This window comes from Helianthus annuus, chromosome 12, assembly GCF_002127325.2.
Source record: "Helianthus annuus cultivar XRQ/B chromosome 12, HanXRQr2.0-SUNRISE, whole genome shotgun sequence".
NCBI classification, from domain to species: Eukaryota; Viridiplantae; Streptophyta; class Magnoliopsida; order Asterales; family Asteraceae; genus Helianthus; species Helianthus annuus.
Genome location: NC_035444.2, coordinates 65,656,776 through 65,673,791, shown reverse-complemented (window position 1 = coordinate 65,673,791; position 17,016 = coordinate 65,656,776).

Here is a 17,016-nt window from a genome sequence, read left to right as displayed (position 1 = left end):
CAGCCGATCGGATAAGCCAGCCAATCGACCAGGCCAACCGATCGTGTAACACCCCGTGTTTTCGAATGTCAAAGTCAAAGTCCAAGTCAACTTTGACTTCTTTGACTATAACTAGTCTATTTTATGTCTTATTTGTATTATGTGGAGTAAGTGTTGTTAATCAAGAATCGAAGTAATCGAATGTTTAATCGACGCGAACCGACTTACGACTGTGAATGGTAGAAAGTAACAATGCGATAAAGTTAATCAATCAATAATCAAGCTAATCGAATCATCAATCGAACTCGAATCTCGAATTACGCGAACTTTGGTTGTTATATTACTTGTGTGTGTGCCTTACGTGTTACCTGTGCGTGCTTACTTTATGTTGTGTGTGGTATTCAATCGAATCAATCGAAACTCAAATCGAAACTCGAAACTCAAATCGAATGCAATCGAAATCGAATTATGACGAATGGTAACGTAAGGATAGTGTGAAATATAGATGATTGTATGTTAGATATAGTGGTTGGGACTGAAAGTAATTTGAATAGGGAACTCTATCGTATTCGAAACATCTTCAATCGAAATCGAAATATCGAAAATCGTCGCACCGAACACTCGAATCAGACTGTTGATCGATCAGGCTGTCAGCCGATCGAACAGCCCAGCCGATCGGACGGACTGTCCGATCGAGCAGGCTGTCCGATCGGGATGCCTGGCCGATCGGCCAGCCCTTTCCTCTTTTGGAGCCTATAAATAGGGCTGTCATTGTCATTCTTTCCACTTTTGGAAACTCTCTGACCGACCAGCTCGTGCTCCTCATCTTTTCTCAGATTTCTTCCGATTCTGGTAAGTTTTCGTCATAAATCTTGTACTTTCTTGATCAATACACACTCCTACACCTTTCTATCTTTTAAATCTTGATTTCTAACCGTGATATCATCAAGATCTAATCATTCTAGGATGATGTCATCATGGTGTTCTTCAAGAACATCATGTTTTGGCCTCAATCCACCATGAATAGCTCGGATCTAACCGATTTCCACATAAACAAGCTAAGATCTATCACAGATCTGAACATTTACATGGTATGAAGGATTGAAAGAAGGATTTCCAACTTTCTTTCAACTCTTTTACACTCAATGCCTTCAAACCGGTAGAAACGGAGCTTGAGCCAACTCACTAATCATTCCAATGGTTGTGTGGTTCAAGATTTGGATTCTATCTACGAGGTTCACCAACTTCGGGTTAAACGTTAAACCGCCGTCCCGAACTGTTCACCGGCCGGACTTAGGTGATTCCTGTCCGAGCAGTAGAAACAAGTAAGAACGAAGGTTCCCTGGTTTCAGCTCGTTGTCAAACCTAACCGATCGAACATGTCAGCCGATAGACCAGGTCAGCCGATCGACCAGGTCAGCCGATCGGCTAGCATATGGCCCCACACTTTGACAAATTTCATGAAGTATAGTATTGAACGAAGTGATGTCCGATCGAACGAGCTGTTTGATAACATTACTCTTCGGATCATGAGATACTATGCTTCAACACTTAATCGATTTACAGCTCGTAGTAGTACGGAGTGCCACCCGATCGAACATGCTGTTCGATCGACCAGGTGACATCCAACTGAGGACTCACTATTGAAGTGTCTAACCGATCGGTTAGGCCGGCCGATCGAACGGACCGTTCGATCGATCGACCTGAAAGGTAAGAACACTTCAGTGTTCTCAAATACTACACCGAAAACTTCAAAAGGTCAAGCCATCATACACAAACACATCCTACTCAAAGGAAGAAACAATCCACTCGAACAGTCCAACCGATCGAGCCTACCGGCCGATCGAATAGACTGTCCGAACGGACTGTCCAGCCAAACGAACAACCCGTCCGATCGAGCCTACTGTTCGATCGATCAGGCTGTTCGACCCATCAATACTTGTTTCCGTTTTACGTGTATTCGTCGTTATGCTATCGAACTGTTTAGGCTAACCCTACTCTCAAGCGCTCCCTTCAATCCATCAATCAATCGCTGTGAGTATACTCGATCCCTTTTTGCTTTTAGCACTTTTGGGTGTTACATACGTTACTCATATCAACACACAATCGATCACACTACTCAAACTATTTGAACGCTAACCAATATGCATGTATTACGTGACTAAATGAATGCTTGTTGATTGTGTTTACACGTGGAATGCTGTCTACCTGCCTTAACGACGTAGTACTATAGTTTGGACTCAGCACCCGTTCACACGGGGGTTGTTAAGGACAATTACTTGCATGGATTACGGTGGTAATCATGTATTGCGAACTGTCTCGGACAGTCAACCCGCAGTCATTGGTATCGATAGATCCATGTCGATAATTAACATGCTTCGTTTTCCTCTGTGTACGTGCTGGTTATGTGTAAACTATTTCGAACTCTATATGCTATTATCAAACTTGTATACTCACCTTTACATTTTATGTATTGACTTTATTTTAACGTATGTGGCAGGTGTTTAAGATGTTTGCTTGCTAGGAAAGCGAGGCTAGAATAAAGGTCTAGAGCCCCCCCCCCCCCCAAACAAATAGTTGTCTGAAGTCAACAGAATAGGGGTCTTTAGAACAAACAAACAATATTTATTTGTTTTCATTTAAATCTGAGTTGTCGGAACAGAATATTTGACTCGTTGTTATTTGTAATAATTTGTTTTATTATTTGGGACACGGTATGGGACGTGTTATTTAAACTAAATAGTGATGATAGTTGTTATGGAAACTTCTGGACAATCTGTTTCGCTCAGTGCCATGCCCCGATGATTCCGCCATCGGTTGGGGTGTGACAGATTGGTATCAGAGCCATAACTATAGAGAATTAGGCTAGACACGACCTAGTCCGGGTCGCTGTCTTAGAGACCTAGACTATAGTTAGGAACCAACAGACCAAGCGTATACGCTAAATTCTGCTATTCTACACTATCACTGCATCCTTCAAGAAGAATCAAGCGATTCAGTCGGGATTGGGTGTGAAAACCGCAAACTCTCGACTAAATTGCTTGGTCAATACTGATCTTATCGATTTATTAATGATTTCCTCACTATTTTCAATAACGAACGAGGAGAATTATACCAAATCAGGAGTGAAATCCATATTTTGATGAATAATCTCCTCAATTTTACTAAAACAAGGAAGAAGTTGCTAAGCTAGGGGTGAAACCATAACCTTGACAACTTGTTCCGGATTTTACTTATCTCACCAAAGCCTCGACGGACTCCAACGACCTGAACTCATAAGTATGACCTAGGGAATACGTGTTGAATGCCCAAGAATCGAGGCAGCAACGCGAGCTCGAAAGTTAAAAAGTGACGACAAGTCTATTGTGAATAGTCGAATCGCTTTGGGTAGTTAATGTCTAGTAGCCGCAGACAATCTATCTCTCGACTTCTATGTGTTTTCGATTCTGAGCCGCAGCCGCCGAATCTGATGACTCGTTGTTTTTATGTGTTATATGTGTTTAACTGTTTATGTGTTTAAAACTTTTTGAGGTTTATTCGATTTTTTCTTCCACATCGATCGACACACACGATTCGCATTGCTATTCTACCTCAATACGCTAACAAGTCGCTGCAATTCTAGACAATATTATGCTACGATATACGCTATACTATACTAAGACTCGGCATGCTATACGATTATACGATGCTACTCGAACGACACGCGAGTTTTGAATGATAGGATCTTGAGGCAGTCAGAATGCTCTATGTGCTTAATAGGAGAATTACGTGACATTAACTGCTTCTGTGATCAAATGTGTATGTGCTTCTGTGCTTAGGTGTCTCTGTGCTCTATGTGCCTACGTGCTTATGTGCTTCTGTGATTATGTGAATATATGATTATGTGCATATGTGTTATGTGATATATGTTTCGACGTATTCCTGAGCTTTAGTTAGTGGTAGACGTGTGAGGTGAGATTCAATCATGTTGTGTTGAGTCCTGTGACGATGTCTGTTGAAGACAATGTCATCTGGATCCCGACACCATCTTACTCGCCAAGAGAAGAGAGACAAGCGTCTCACTGCTATCATCGCCAAGCAAGTGGCTAAAGGCGTGAGCGAGGTGTATGAAAATGTCAGCAAATCGTCTGAAGAATCGAGAACAAACACTCCTAAGGATGCAAACAAGGCTGCTTTCAGCTTCAAGCAGTTCAAGGCATGCGGACCTAAAGAGTTTACCGGAGAAGATGGCCCTACCACCATGTTTCACTGGTTTGATTCAGTTGAAGTCACTCTGCGCCAAAGCGGCTGTCCTGAAAATCTCCGCACCCTCAATGCTACAGGCGTCTTCCAGTCCCGAGCTCTAGACTGGTGGACGGCCGAACGAAACAAGCGCAGAAATGATGCAGCTTATGAGCTGACTTGGGAGGAGTTGAAGGCCATCATGATGGATGAATTCTGCCCTCCCCATGAACGCCAAAAGCTGGAGGACGAGTTTTGGAACATCAAGCAGAAGGATTGAGACAACGCTGCTCTAACTGCTCGCTTTAAGCAGCTTAGCATTATCTGTCCCGATCAAGTCAAGACGCCAGACATGGCCATCAAGAAGTATATTCGAGCTCTGCCAGATTGTGTTTCCGACTTTGTTCATGCCGGCATCTATCGAGGAAACCTACCTACTTGCCGCTGAGATCAATAACAAGCGGGTAAAGTCTGGTTTCTGGGATAAGCATACCAAGTCTCTGCATCAAGCCACCGCCACATCGACCGTCGACACCACCATTGCTCAACCCTCCAAGTCATCAAGAAGAAAGAAGAAGCACAACAACAACAGCTCCAGCAACAAGAACTGTGTTGTGACAGCGACTGCTGTCCCTCTGGAAGCCGTACACGCTCAGCAGCAGTCTCACCACCGACAAGCTCTAGTGATCAATGCGCCACCAGCCAAGCGCGCTTACACAGGTCCCCACCCGCTCTGCCCGACATGCTCATATCATCACCCGGTGGGAATCGCCTGTCGTTTTTGCGCCCACTGCAACCTATACGGGCATTTCACTGCGAACTGTCGCTATGGTCCCCGTCAAGCCCCAGTTCAAGCCGCTGCTCATCAAGCTCTACTCCCAGCCCCTCAAGGCCAACCTGCAGCTCAAGCACCCGCGGTCAATGCTCGAGTCTGCTTTGCATGTGGTGATCCTAACCACTTTGCAAACATGTGCCCGAACCGGGTTGTGAAGCAAGAACCCCAACAGCAGCAGCAACAGCAGCAGCCTCAGTAGCAATAACAAGCAGCCCGTGCCAGAACCTTTAACATCAAGGCCCGTCAAGCTCAGGCTGACAACAACGTGGTTAATGGTACGTTCCTTGTGAATGGTATTTATGCATCATGTTTGTTTGATACTTGAGCCGATAACTGCTTTGTGTCGTTTGAATTCGAGAAGCTCCTTAGTCGTAAGCGTTCTTATCTCCCCTCGTCATTCAAAGTTGAAGTTGCTACTGGAAGAACCGTCGCCGTTAACTCTGTTCTTCGTGATTGTACCCTTGAGCTCAACAATCACATCTTCCCTATCAATCTTATCCCGATGCAACTCGGAAGTTTTGACGTCATAGTAGGCATGGACTTTCTTCGCGAAAACCATGCTGAAGTTGTGTGCTTCGAAAAGATGATTTGATTCTCGCTCGCGAATGGTGATCTATTATGTGTGTACGGTGAAACAGCTTCGAAAGGTCTCAAGCTCATGTCGTGTATCCAAGCTAGCAAGTATCTCCGCAAGGAATACAGCGCTCTCTTGGCCAACATTGTAGTAGCGGAAAAGGAAAAGAAAAAGAAGGTTGAAGTCAAAGACGTTCCAGTGGTCCGTGAATTTCCTCAGGTGTTCCCTAACGATCTTCCTGGACTTCCGCCAAGTCGTGATATCGACTTTCGTATCGACCTTATTCCTGGAAGCTAACCCTGTTGCCAAAGCCCCTTATCGACTCGCGCCATCCGAAATGAGGGAACTCTCAAACCAACTCCAGGAGTTACTTGAAAAAGGCTTTATTCGCCCGAGCACCTCTCCTTGGGGCGCACCAGTCCTTTTCGTCAAAAAGAAGGATGGGTCGTTCAGGATGTGCATCGATTATCGGGAGTTGAATAAGTTAGCCATCAAGAACCGTTACCCTCTACCTCGAATCGATGATTTGTTTGATCAGCTACAAGGTGCATCGTGTTTCTCGAAGATCGATCTACGCTCAGGTTACCATCAGTTGCACATACAAGAGGAAGATATACCCAAAACCGCCTTTCGCACTCGATACGGCCACTATGAGTTCGTTGTCATGCCTTTTGGTCTAACCAACGCGCCCGCGGTTTTTATGGATCTGATGAATCGCGTGTGTAAGCCTTATCTTGACCGTTTCGTCATCGTGTTCATCGACGATGTCTTGATTTATTCAAAGTCGAAAGCCGAACATGCGCAACATCTACGTTTGGTTCTCGAGTTACTCCAGGGGAACCAACTCTACGCCAATTTCTCCAAGTACGAATTCTGGTTGGAGGAGGTTCAGTTTCTGGGTCACATCGTGAATAGTCAGGGTATTCATGTCGATCCCGCGAAGATTGAAGCAGTTAAAAGCTGGATTACGCCTAAGAACCCGTCCGAAGTTCGTTCCTTTCTCGGACTAGCGGGCTATTATCGACGATTTATCAAAGGATTCTCTAAGATCGATGTCCCGCTTACCGCTCTTACCCATAAAGAAAGGTCTTTTGTTTGGGGAACTGAACAAGAATTTGCTTTTCAAACCCTTAAGCGCAAGCTCTGCAATGCTCATGTTCTCACATTGTCGGACGGAAACAACGAATTCATTGTCCATTGTGATGCTTCCAACCTTGGTCTTGGTTGTGTTCTCATGCAACGGGACAAGGTTATAGCTTACGCATCTCGTCAGCTCAAAATCCACGAGAAGAACTATACAACCCACGATCTCGAGCTAGGCGCAGTTGTTTTTGCATTGAAGATTTGGCGACACTGCCTGTATGGTACCAAGTGTACGATCTTCACAGATCACAGGAGTTTACAACACATCTTTAATTAGAAAGAACTAAACATGCGTCAACGCCGATGGGTAGAACTTCTTAACGATTACGACTGTGAGATTCGTTATCACCTGGGCAAGGCAAATGTTGTTGCCGACGCACTCAGCAGACGGAGTTATTTGCTCAGTATTCACAATACCCAAGCCCAGCACAACCTCGAAGCTCTCATCCGCGAAGCCCAGCATGCTTGTTTTAACGAGCGCACTTTGAAGAAAGAGAAGATTTATCACGATGGAGCTCAGCTTGTAAGCAAAGCATATGGGATTTTCTATTATCTGGACCGAATTTGGATCCCTAAGCGGACCGATTTGCGAAATATTATAATGAATGAAGCCCACAAATCCCGCTATTCTATTCATACCGGTGCCGATAAAATGTACCAGGACCTTCGTTACAAGTACTGGTGGCCGGGAATGAAACGGGATATTGCTCTCTATGTTGGAAGTTGCCTGACTTGTGCGAGAGTTAAGGCTGAACATCAGCGACCTTCTGGCTTACTCGAGCAACCTCCAATCCCCATATGGAAGTGGGGGAGTATAGCTATGGATTTCATAACCAAACTTCCGCCCACGCCATCAGGTCACGACAGCATTTGGGTTATAGTTGGTCGTCTGACCAAATAGCCCACTTTTTGCCAATACGGGAAGACTACAAGGTGGAACGACTAGCCCGAATCTACACCGACGAGATCATTTGTAATCATGGTACGCCTCGTGACATCATTTCAGACCGTGATGCTCGGTTTACTTCGCGATTGTGGGAAACGTTTCAAGTGGCCCTTGGTACGTCGTTTAACCTGAGTACTGCATTCCATCCTCAAACCGACGGACAGACTGAAAGAACGATCCGTACTCTTGAAGACATGCTCCGCGCGTGTGTCATAGACTTCGGTGGTAGTTGGAACAAATACCTACCGTTAGTTGAATTCTCGTACAACAACAGCTATCATGCCAGCATACAAATGGCACCATTCAAGGCTCTATATGGAAGAAGATGTCGATCGCCTATTGTATGGCACGAGATAAGTCATTCGCAACTAACCGCTCCCGACTTACTACAAGAAACGACTGACAAAATCCTCCAGATTCGAGACAACTTGTCGAAAGCCAGGGATAGACAGAAAAGTTACGCCGATAGAAGACACAAGCCCCTTGAATTTGACGTTGGCGACTACGTACTCCTAAAGGTATCACCTTGGAAGGGTGTGGTCAGATTCGGCAAGAAAGGGAAGCTAGCGCCTCGATATGTTGGACCTTTTAAGATTCTGGAAAGGATCGGCAAAGTCGCCTACAAACTCGAACTACCGGAGGAACTTAGTAACGTCCACCCGACTTTCCATGTGTCAAACCTCCGAAAATGCCTAGCTGATCATGCTCTGATTGTACCTCTTGACGATCTTCAGGTCAACGAAACGCTACACTTCGTGGAAAATCCTGTCGAAATCATGGATCGCCAAACCAAGCAACTCAGGCACTCGCGCATCCCTATCGTGAAAGTCCGAACTGTTCAGGCTAACCCTACTCTCAAGCGCTCCCTTCAATCCATCAATCAATCGCTATGAGTATACTCGATCCCTTTTTGCTTTTAGCACTTTTGGGTGTTACATACGTTACTCATATCAACACACAATCGATCACACTACTCAAACTATTTGAACGCTAACCAATATGCATGTATTACGTGACTAAATGAATGCCTGTTGATTGTGTTTACACGTGGAATGCTGTCTACCTGCCTTAACGACGTAGTACTATAGTTTGGACTCAGCACCCGTTCACACGGGGGTTGTTAAGGACAATTACTTGCATGGATTAGGTGGTAATCATGTATTGCGAACTGTCTCGGACAGTCAACCCGCAGTCGTTGGTATTGATAGATCCATGTCGATAATTAACATGCTTCGTTTTCCTCTGTGTACGTGCTGGTTATGCGTAAACTATTTCGAACTGTATATGCTATTATCAAACTTGTATGCTCACCTTTACATTTTATGTATTGACTTTATTTTAACGTATGTGGCAGGTGTTTAAGATGTTTGCTTGCTAGGAAAGCGAGGCTAGAATAAAGGTCTAGAGCCCCCCCCCCCCCCCCAACAAATAGTTGTCTGAAGTCAACAGAATAGGGGTCTTTAGAACAAACAAACAATATTTATTTGTTTTCATTTAAATCTGAGTTGTCGGAACATACTCTCTCCGTCCCATTTTAAGTGTCCACCTTTGACTTTTCAAGTCTTTTTCTTTCAATTTTGATCGTAAATATCTTTGTTTATGTTATATAGTAGTTGTTAAAATTTATGTCATTGTAAAGTAGATTTAAAATCCAATTCATTCATATATTTTATATCAAGTGTTACGTAACACACAAAAAAATATCGACGGTCAAAGTTGAAAGACAAAGACTTGAAAAGTAAAAGGTGGACACTTAAAATGGGACGGAGGGAGTAATATTTGACTGGTTGTTATCTGTAATAATTTGTTTTATTATTTGGGACACGGTATGGGACGTGTTATTTAAACTAAATAGTGATGATAGTTGTTATGGAAACTTCTGGACAATCTGTTTCGCTCAGTGCCATGCCCCGATGATTCCGCCATCGGTTGGGGTGTGACCGATCGGGTAGCACATGGCCCCATACTTTGACAAATTCATGAAGTCTAGTATTGAACGAAGTGCTGTTCGATCGGACTACGGTCTGATTTGAATTACTCTTCGGATCATGAGATAATATGCTTCAACACTTAATCGATTTTCAACTTGTTCAACATGTTGGAGTGCCACCCGATCGGTCGAGCCGTCCGACCAGGTGACACCCTGATAAGAACTTGTTGTTTAAGTACCTAACCGATCGGTTAAGCCGGCCGATCGAACGGTCCGTTCGATCGATCGACCTGAAAGGTAAGGATACTTCAATGTTTTCTAATACTACAACGAAAACCTCAAAAGGTCAAGCCATCGTACACAAACACATCCTTCTCAAAGGAAGAAACAAGCCACTCGAACAATCCATCCGATCGGCCTACTGACCGACCGGACAGACTGTCCGAACGGACTGGTTAACCGAACGATCAAGCCGTCCGATCGGACCTACCGTTCGATCGACCAGGCTGTCCGACCCACCAACACTTGTTTACGTTTTACGCGTTGCTTATCGTTATGCTATCGAACTATTCAGGCTAACCCTACTCTCAAGTTCTCCCTTCAATCCATCAATCAGTGTGAGTATACTCGATCCCTTTTTGCTTTTAGCACTTTTGGGTGTTACATACGTTCCTTATTCTAAATCATAATCGAACACACTACTCAATTATTTCAAGTGCTAACCTTTACCGCATGTATTACTTGACTAAATGAATGCTTGTTGTTATGTTTACAAGTGGAATGCTATCTACCTGCCTTAACGATGATAGTACTATAGTTTGGACTCAGCACCCGTTCACACGGGGGTTGTTAAGGACAATTACTTGCATGGATTACGGTGGTAATCATGTATTGCGAACTGCCTCGGGCAGTCAATCCGCAGTCATTGGTATCGATAGATCCATGTCGATAATTAACATACTTCGTTTTCCTCTGTGTATGTGCTGGTTATGCGTAAACTATTTCGAACTCTATATGCTATTATCAAACTTGTATGCTCACCTTTACATTTTATGTATTGACTTTATTTTAGCGTATCTGACAGGCAATTAGGATGCTTATCTGTTAGGAAGGCGAGCTTAGAATAAGCGTCTAGAGCATAGTTGTCTGTAGATCTTGCAGATCGAGTCTCTAGAAGCATTTGAACAATTTTTATATTTAAATCTGAGTTGTCGGAACAGAATATTTGACTTGATGTTATCTGTAATAATTTGTTTACTATTTAAGGTACGGTATGGGACGTATTATATAAATTGAATAGTAATAATAATTGTTATGTAGACTTCTAGACAATCTGTTTCGCTCAGTGCCATGCCCCGATGATTCTGCCATCGGTTGGGGTGTGACAAAGCTGCTCGAGCTCAACTCGGCTCATAAATAGCCCTAGGTCAGAGTATCGAGACTTGTAACCCGATGATGGGGATGTGGACGTGATACATGGGCTTTTTATTATTAAGTATTGTTATTTATTTAGTATTGGTCAAAATTAGGGCTGTTCAAAAAGCTCGCGGCTCGGAGCTCGCTCGAAGCTCGCTCGGATTTAGCTCGGAAAAAGCTCGCTCGATTTGGCTCGGTTTAAAACTGAGCCGAGCCGGCTCGGCTCGGTTAGAAAGTGAGCCTAGCTCGGCTCGGCTCGTAACGAGCCGAGCTGGCTCGGTTCGGCCCGCTTTGTATCTCGGCTCGGTTTAGCTCGAATTATTTTACTTATAATAAGTTTTAATTTTATATACATTATAATATATTACAAAAAACTGATTATTATTTACATGTATATAGGTTTGTCATTTGATATTTATGGCATATTTGAAGATTGATTACCATACTAATGAACTAATATTGTATTTTATTGAAATTAAAACTTATTTTGCGTTGTTAAACTTGATTTTGGTTTGAATTATATTAGGTTGAACTTATTTTGAATATATTCTTTTAAATTATTGAATAATATTTTAGGCTATTAAATTTTAAAAGGTATATATTAGTTTTTTTTATAAAATCGAGCCAAACCAAGCCGAGCCGAGCTAGCTCGGTTTAAAACCAAGCCGAGCCCGAGCTTAGATTTTCAGCTCGGTTTCAAATCCGAGCCGAGCCGAGCCAGCTCGGTTTATAATCGAGCCGAGCCCGAGCTTGGCCTGGCTCGGCTCGGCTCGGCTCATGAACAGCCCTAGTCAAAATAGTGTTGGTAGCTTGTTGTTTACATTTAGGAAGTAATGGGTCACTTTGAGTAGTGAGTAGTTGATTTATTGATTTGCTTTTTATTGAGTCTGTACAAGGCATTTTTGCTTATGAAAAAGATCAGAAAAATTAGTCCAGAAGTTCTCTATCTCAAATCTTGTTTTTGGAGCCTATCCCATTCAACGAGTTTATTGAGAGATTGACTATCTCGAATCGGTCTCTATAATGTAAACTCCATCAACTTTACACACCTACTTGCAAGTTCGTTAACTGTCATTTGCGTATCAATCACAATTCCCTCGTACAACTTCGCAGTCAACCTACAAACCTCATAAAACTGGTAAGTATTAAAGGGTGACGATAGCTTCTTCGTATGGTTCGTGTGGGAAATGAAACGTGTAGGTTTCTAACTACCATCTCTCTATAAGGTGATGTTATGGTTTGTTTTAACTTTTCATTCCGTCACCACAACCACCTATCGGTCACCATCACCGCCGAAGACGCTGCCCCACCCTCGACCGCCTTAGCACTGTCATCACAACTACCTTCCAGTCGTTACAGTTACCGCCCCAACACCCACCCTTACCGCCGCCACTAATCTCGACCACTGTCGACCCCGCCCCAAACACTGCCTCACAAGGTGCCCTGCACCCCGTCAGAGATACGCAACGACGATCGGGGGAGGGTGGGTTGGGCTGAGCTGGTGGGTCAACGACAACAGTTGGAGTGGGTGGGTAGTAGGTCAGAAACTAACGGGTGGTGGTAGTTGGAAAGCGGTAACAACAATGGCAGACATGTGGCAATGATTGCGGCAGAGTGGGCGGGCGGGGTGGATGGTGGGTGATCGGTGCATTTTATGTATACTTATTTGCATATGCATGTTAATTATTTGAGAAATGCCTTTATAAATATATTATTTTATGGCAAATTGGAAAACAATAATCCCATCTTTCTGAAATTGGCCGATAATAATCCCAAGTCAGTTATTAGCCAATAATAATCCGACCTTGTCCAATTTTTTTGTAAAATAGTCTGCCGTTAAACTAAGCTTAACGGAGTTAAGTGTTTTTCCGAATCACAAACCGATGTTTTAGGGCTTTTGATCAGAACGAGGATATGAGTCGATTGATGTAAAACTTACCTCGAAATTGTGTTCGAAATGGCTTAAATTTTGTTAATTGGAAGTTAAACACCCGAATTCAAGCACCGTTTTCGTGGGTTGGGGGCAGTATTTCGAGGTAAGTTTTACATCAATCGACTCGTATCCTCGTTCTGATCAAAAGCCCTAAAACATCGGTTTGTAATTCGGAAAAACACTTAACTCCGTTAAGCTTATTTTAACGGCGGACTATTTTACAAAAAAGTTGGACGAGGTCGGATTATTATTGGCTAATAACTGACTTGGGATTATTATCGGCCAATTTCTGAAAGATGGGATTATTATTTTCCAATTTGCCTTATAGGTTAAAAATGAACTAAAACAAGCAAAGCAACATATACCAATGATATTCATATACTCAACAATAAGACCATGTGTAGTGGTACACATGAATAATGCCTCTATTTATGGGCGTTGTGCGACACGTGTTATCCCAGTCAGCAAAGAGGCATTATAAGGCGTTTTTCATATATGGGTGTAGTGGGATAATGCCCCATCAATGATTACCCAATTATTATCTTTTAAAAAAATAAAACAAACTAATAATATTTGGAAGCTTCTTATTGGACAAGCAAATAATGCCCTTCTTTAAACCACGCCTCCCCCCTCCCCTCCCCCCCCCCCCCCCCACAATTTTCTGAGGCGGCGTTAAGGGGCGCTTTTTTGGGGAAAAACGCCCAAAAACCCCACTATGGGTGGTCTAATACTCAAATATAAAGATGATATCAGAGATCAGCTCTTTGTTTGGGTCAACAAATTATAAACTTATATGGGCTTGGTTTTAAATAATTTAAAATGGGCTGATTATCCATTTTTTAATTTTATTTTGGCACTTAGCCCACTATGCACTTCCAAATCCAATGAGCCACAAAAGAACCAAAGGAATTGAAAGGAAAATGCACTGCCGATTGTAGGGAGAAACAAGTAGCATGGGCGCATGGCGCAGATCGAGATAGACAGGGACGGAGTACGGACCACAACTAAAAAGGGAGAATTAACTCTAAATATCAATTACTTTATATACAATTGTTTATTTCTCTTGTTTATGGTTCCCTATTCCCTTTTTTTCCTTGTAATCACAACCGGGTTAGGGTTTTAATCATCACTTCTAAGATTGTATTTTATTGCTTGTTTGAAATTTAATATGCACATACTCTTGATCTAGTAAATGTTTATTTTTGTTGATTGATCTTAATTTTCTTGGTTAATACGAAAGGTGTATAAATTATGTCTATGTAAAAGTGAAATTACAAGCTTACGCGATTGATTAAACCTTGAAACCCCGGTAGTGATTGTATGTTTCTAATATCTTGTTTTTGTGCTAGTTGTGCTTCTGGTTTCTTAGTTTAGATGCAATTCATCATCAATAGAATCTTTGAATTCTTATTTTTGTAATCAAATAAAATATGTCACTTCTAACCACATGCTCCTTACGGATACAATAATTTACTTACCAAAGCTATCCACGTTGTTTGGTTTTTTGCATGACCTCAAGGGTTGGGGTAGGTAGGGTAGTGACAATAGATGGGGTGGGTAGCAGAGGTAGGGGTGGTTGGGTGGATTGTTGGCTGGTTGTCGGGGTGGGTGGTTGAGGTGGTAAGGTGTGAGGTGAGTGGTCGACGATTCCAATAAACTTAGTTGAACTCCTTTACATTTTGAAAGGATTTTGTGGGAAGCTAAAATTTAGGTTTCAATTCCAACAAGTTTCACAAGCCAAACACATAAAAAATTAAAATTTGTGTTTTAATTCCATTTATGTGAACCAAACACACATTTATAATTTTAACAAAATAATAGATAAATGATGACATAACAAATAGAAACAGATAAAACTATTGAGTGCCAAAACATTTTAAATATCGCCATAATTTACGCTAAAGAGAATTTATTAAAAAACTACTAATCACAAACAATACCTGAATAGCTAAATGGTTTGCAAGTTTGAATTGCAACTAGCATGAATTCGTTTAACCTTAACTCAAGCTCGAAAGTTTCGTGTTAGATTCGTGCCATGTCATAAATTCACACCCTTGTTACTAATTTTCCGTTTTTTACATTAACCTCATCGTTTTACTCTTTTACCTCGGTTTAGTGTTTGAATTATTTTTACTTTCGTACCTGTTGCAATCTCTTTCTACTGTATTTTTCATATGTTACGTTAACCTTAACAATAATAATCAATCTATCATAACATGAATTAGGAAACTCTTAAGAGGGCATATGATTCATGGGAGTTCAATAGCCTTAGAATATGAACTTCATTCCTTATTTTATAGAAATCGAAGAAATTGAAATGTAAGAAAGAAATTCAACTGAAGGCAGTTAAATCTTCCACTCCCTCCATATTGTTAAATGACCCCTACCACCCTGCATTCGCTCCTTCCATTGCCACCCAACACTAACGATGCCACTACTATCACCGCCATGACCACATCCATGAAACCCGAATTCCGTCATTACCCCCTCCCCCCACACACACCACAACAACCATATTTCAACTTTTCACAACTATAGGAACCTAACATAATTATTTTATTAACCAAGCCCAAATATCACAAATTCTAATTTCTTTGATGGATTTCAATTTTTTTTTTAAATTAATTCTAGATCCCATTCCAACTACTTCCTTAGATCCCTTTTCAATCTAAAAAGAAACTGTGAAGTGTGAACCAAACGCCTCATAATATTTAAATAGACTTTAAACACACTTTCAATCCAAAACAAATACAAGTTATTAACTATTTTTTAGATAAACTAGTTGGAACTATCACCTCTAATATATGTGCCTTATTTATAACATGTCATATTTGTTTAAGTTGCATTGGTATGCATAAATAGGGGAGTGTCACAGACATAATACGATTTTTTTTAATGAACAAGAAAAATAAAACAAATCATTACTTTTTGATCTTAAAAAAATTAAAATATAAAAATTGATAGAAATACAAAATTACATCTCTCTTGATACACGAAAACAATGATTTTTTTTTTTTTTTTTTATAGAACTTATATATGTGCAAAATACGTGTAAGTGATATCAGCTACACATGTATAGTTAAAATTTTCAAGTTAAAAAAGAAAATATGTACATATATTAGTTTAATGGTTTTTTTTATGTACATAACATATTCATTAATTTTCTTTTCTAATATGAATCATTAACAAAAATTAAACAAGATTTTAGGTTTATTCTTTTCTGTTTTTGCAAAGTGTTTTGTGATCAACTCACCTGTATAAGAAATCCATTAATAATTAATTAAATTTGACTTTACTTTCCATGTTTAAAAAATGAAATAATGTGATTAGTGATAAATACACGTCTATTGGAAACAAGACCACATTAAGTAAAGGAAAGGGAGAAAAAGGTAAGGAAGAAGGCTTTTGACAAAGTTAAAATACATGTGAGATTGACCATTTGGCATTTCATCTTTTTTGCATTACTTAGCCTCGTAGTTTTCATGTTTTTTGAGTTTTTATTTATTTAATATAGAAAGAAATTGCTGCGAAAATAAAGGACTAAGTTGCAATTATTTGTTTCTTTGTTTAAAGCAAACACCTAAAAACTTCAAAAGCAGAAACCTTCATGTTTCATGACTGCATTGCTTTTGAGCACTTACCTAATCTTATCATACTCAAAATTAACGAAGTTGTTAATCTTGTAATAATCACTATATTATAACATAATAAAAGTTATATATATGAAAAGATCTGAGCCAAACTTTTTTTTATCATAAAAAAATCATGTCATTGAATAATTTAAAAGATTGATCTACTTATTTATGTTTATCTTTGTTGTAAATATATTGTCACTTGTAAGTTTTTTAAATGAACCATTTTACTTGTTAAACTAAGAAAAGCAAAAATAAAAGATGTCAAATGGAACATGTTACTATAAATTTCTACGGGTTATGCATAGTTGAGTCGCACCTTATCTAGCATTCTTGATCTTGGACTCGAGCTGTAACACCTAGAGAAATATGTTAGAAGGCGTCACGAGCCTCAAGAAACAAACTCG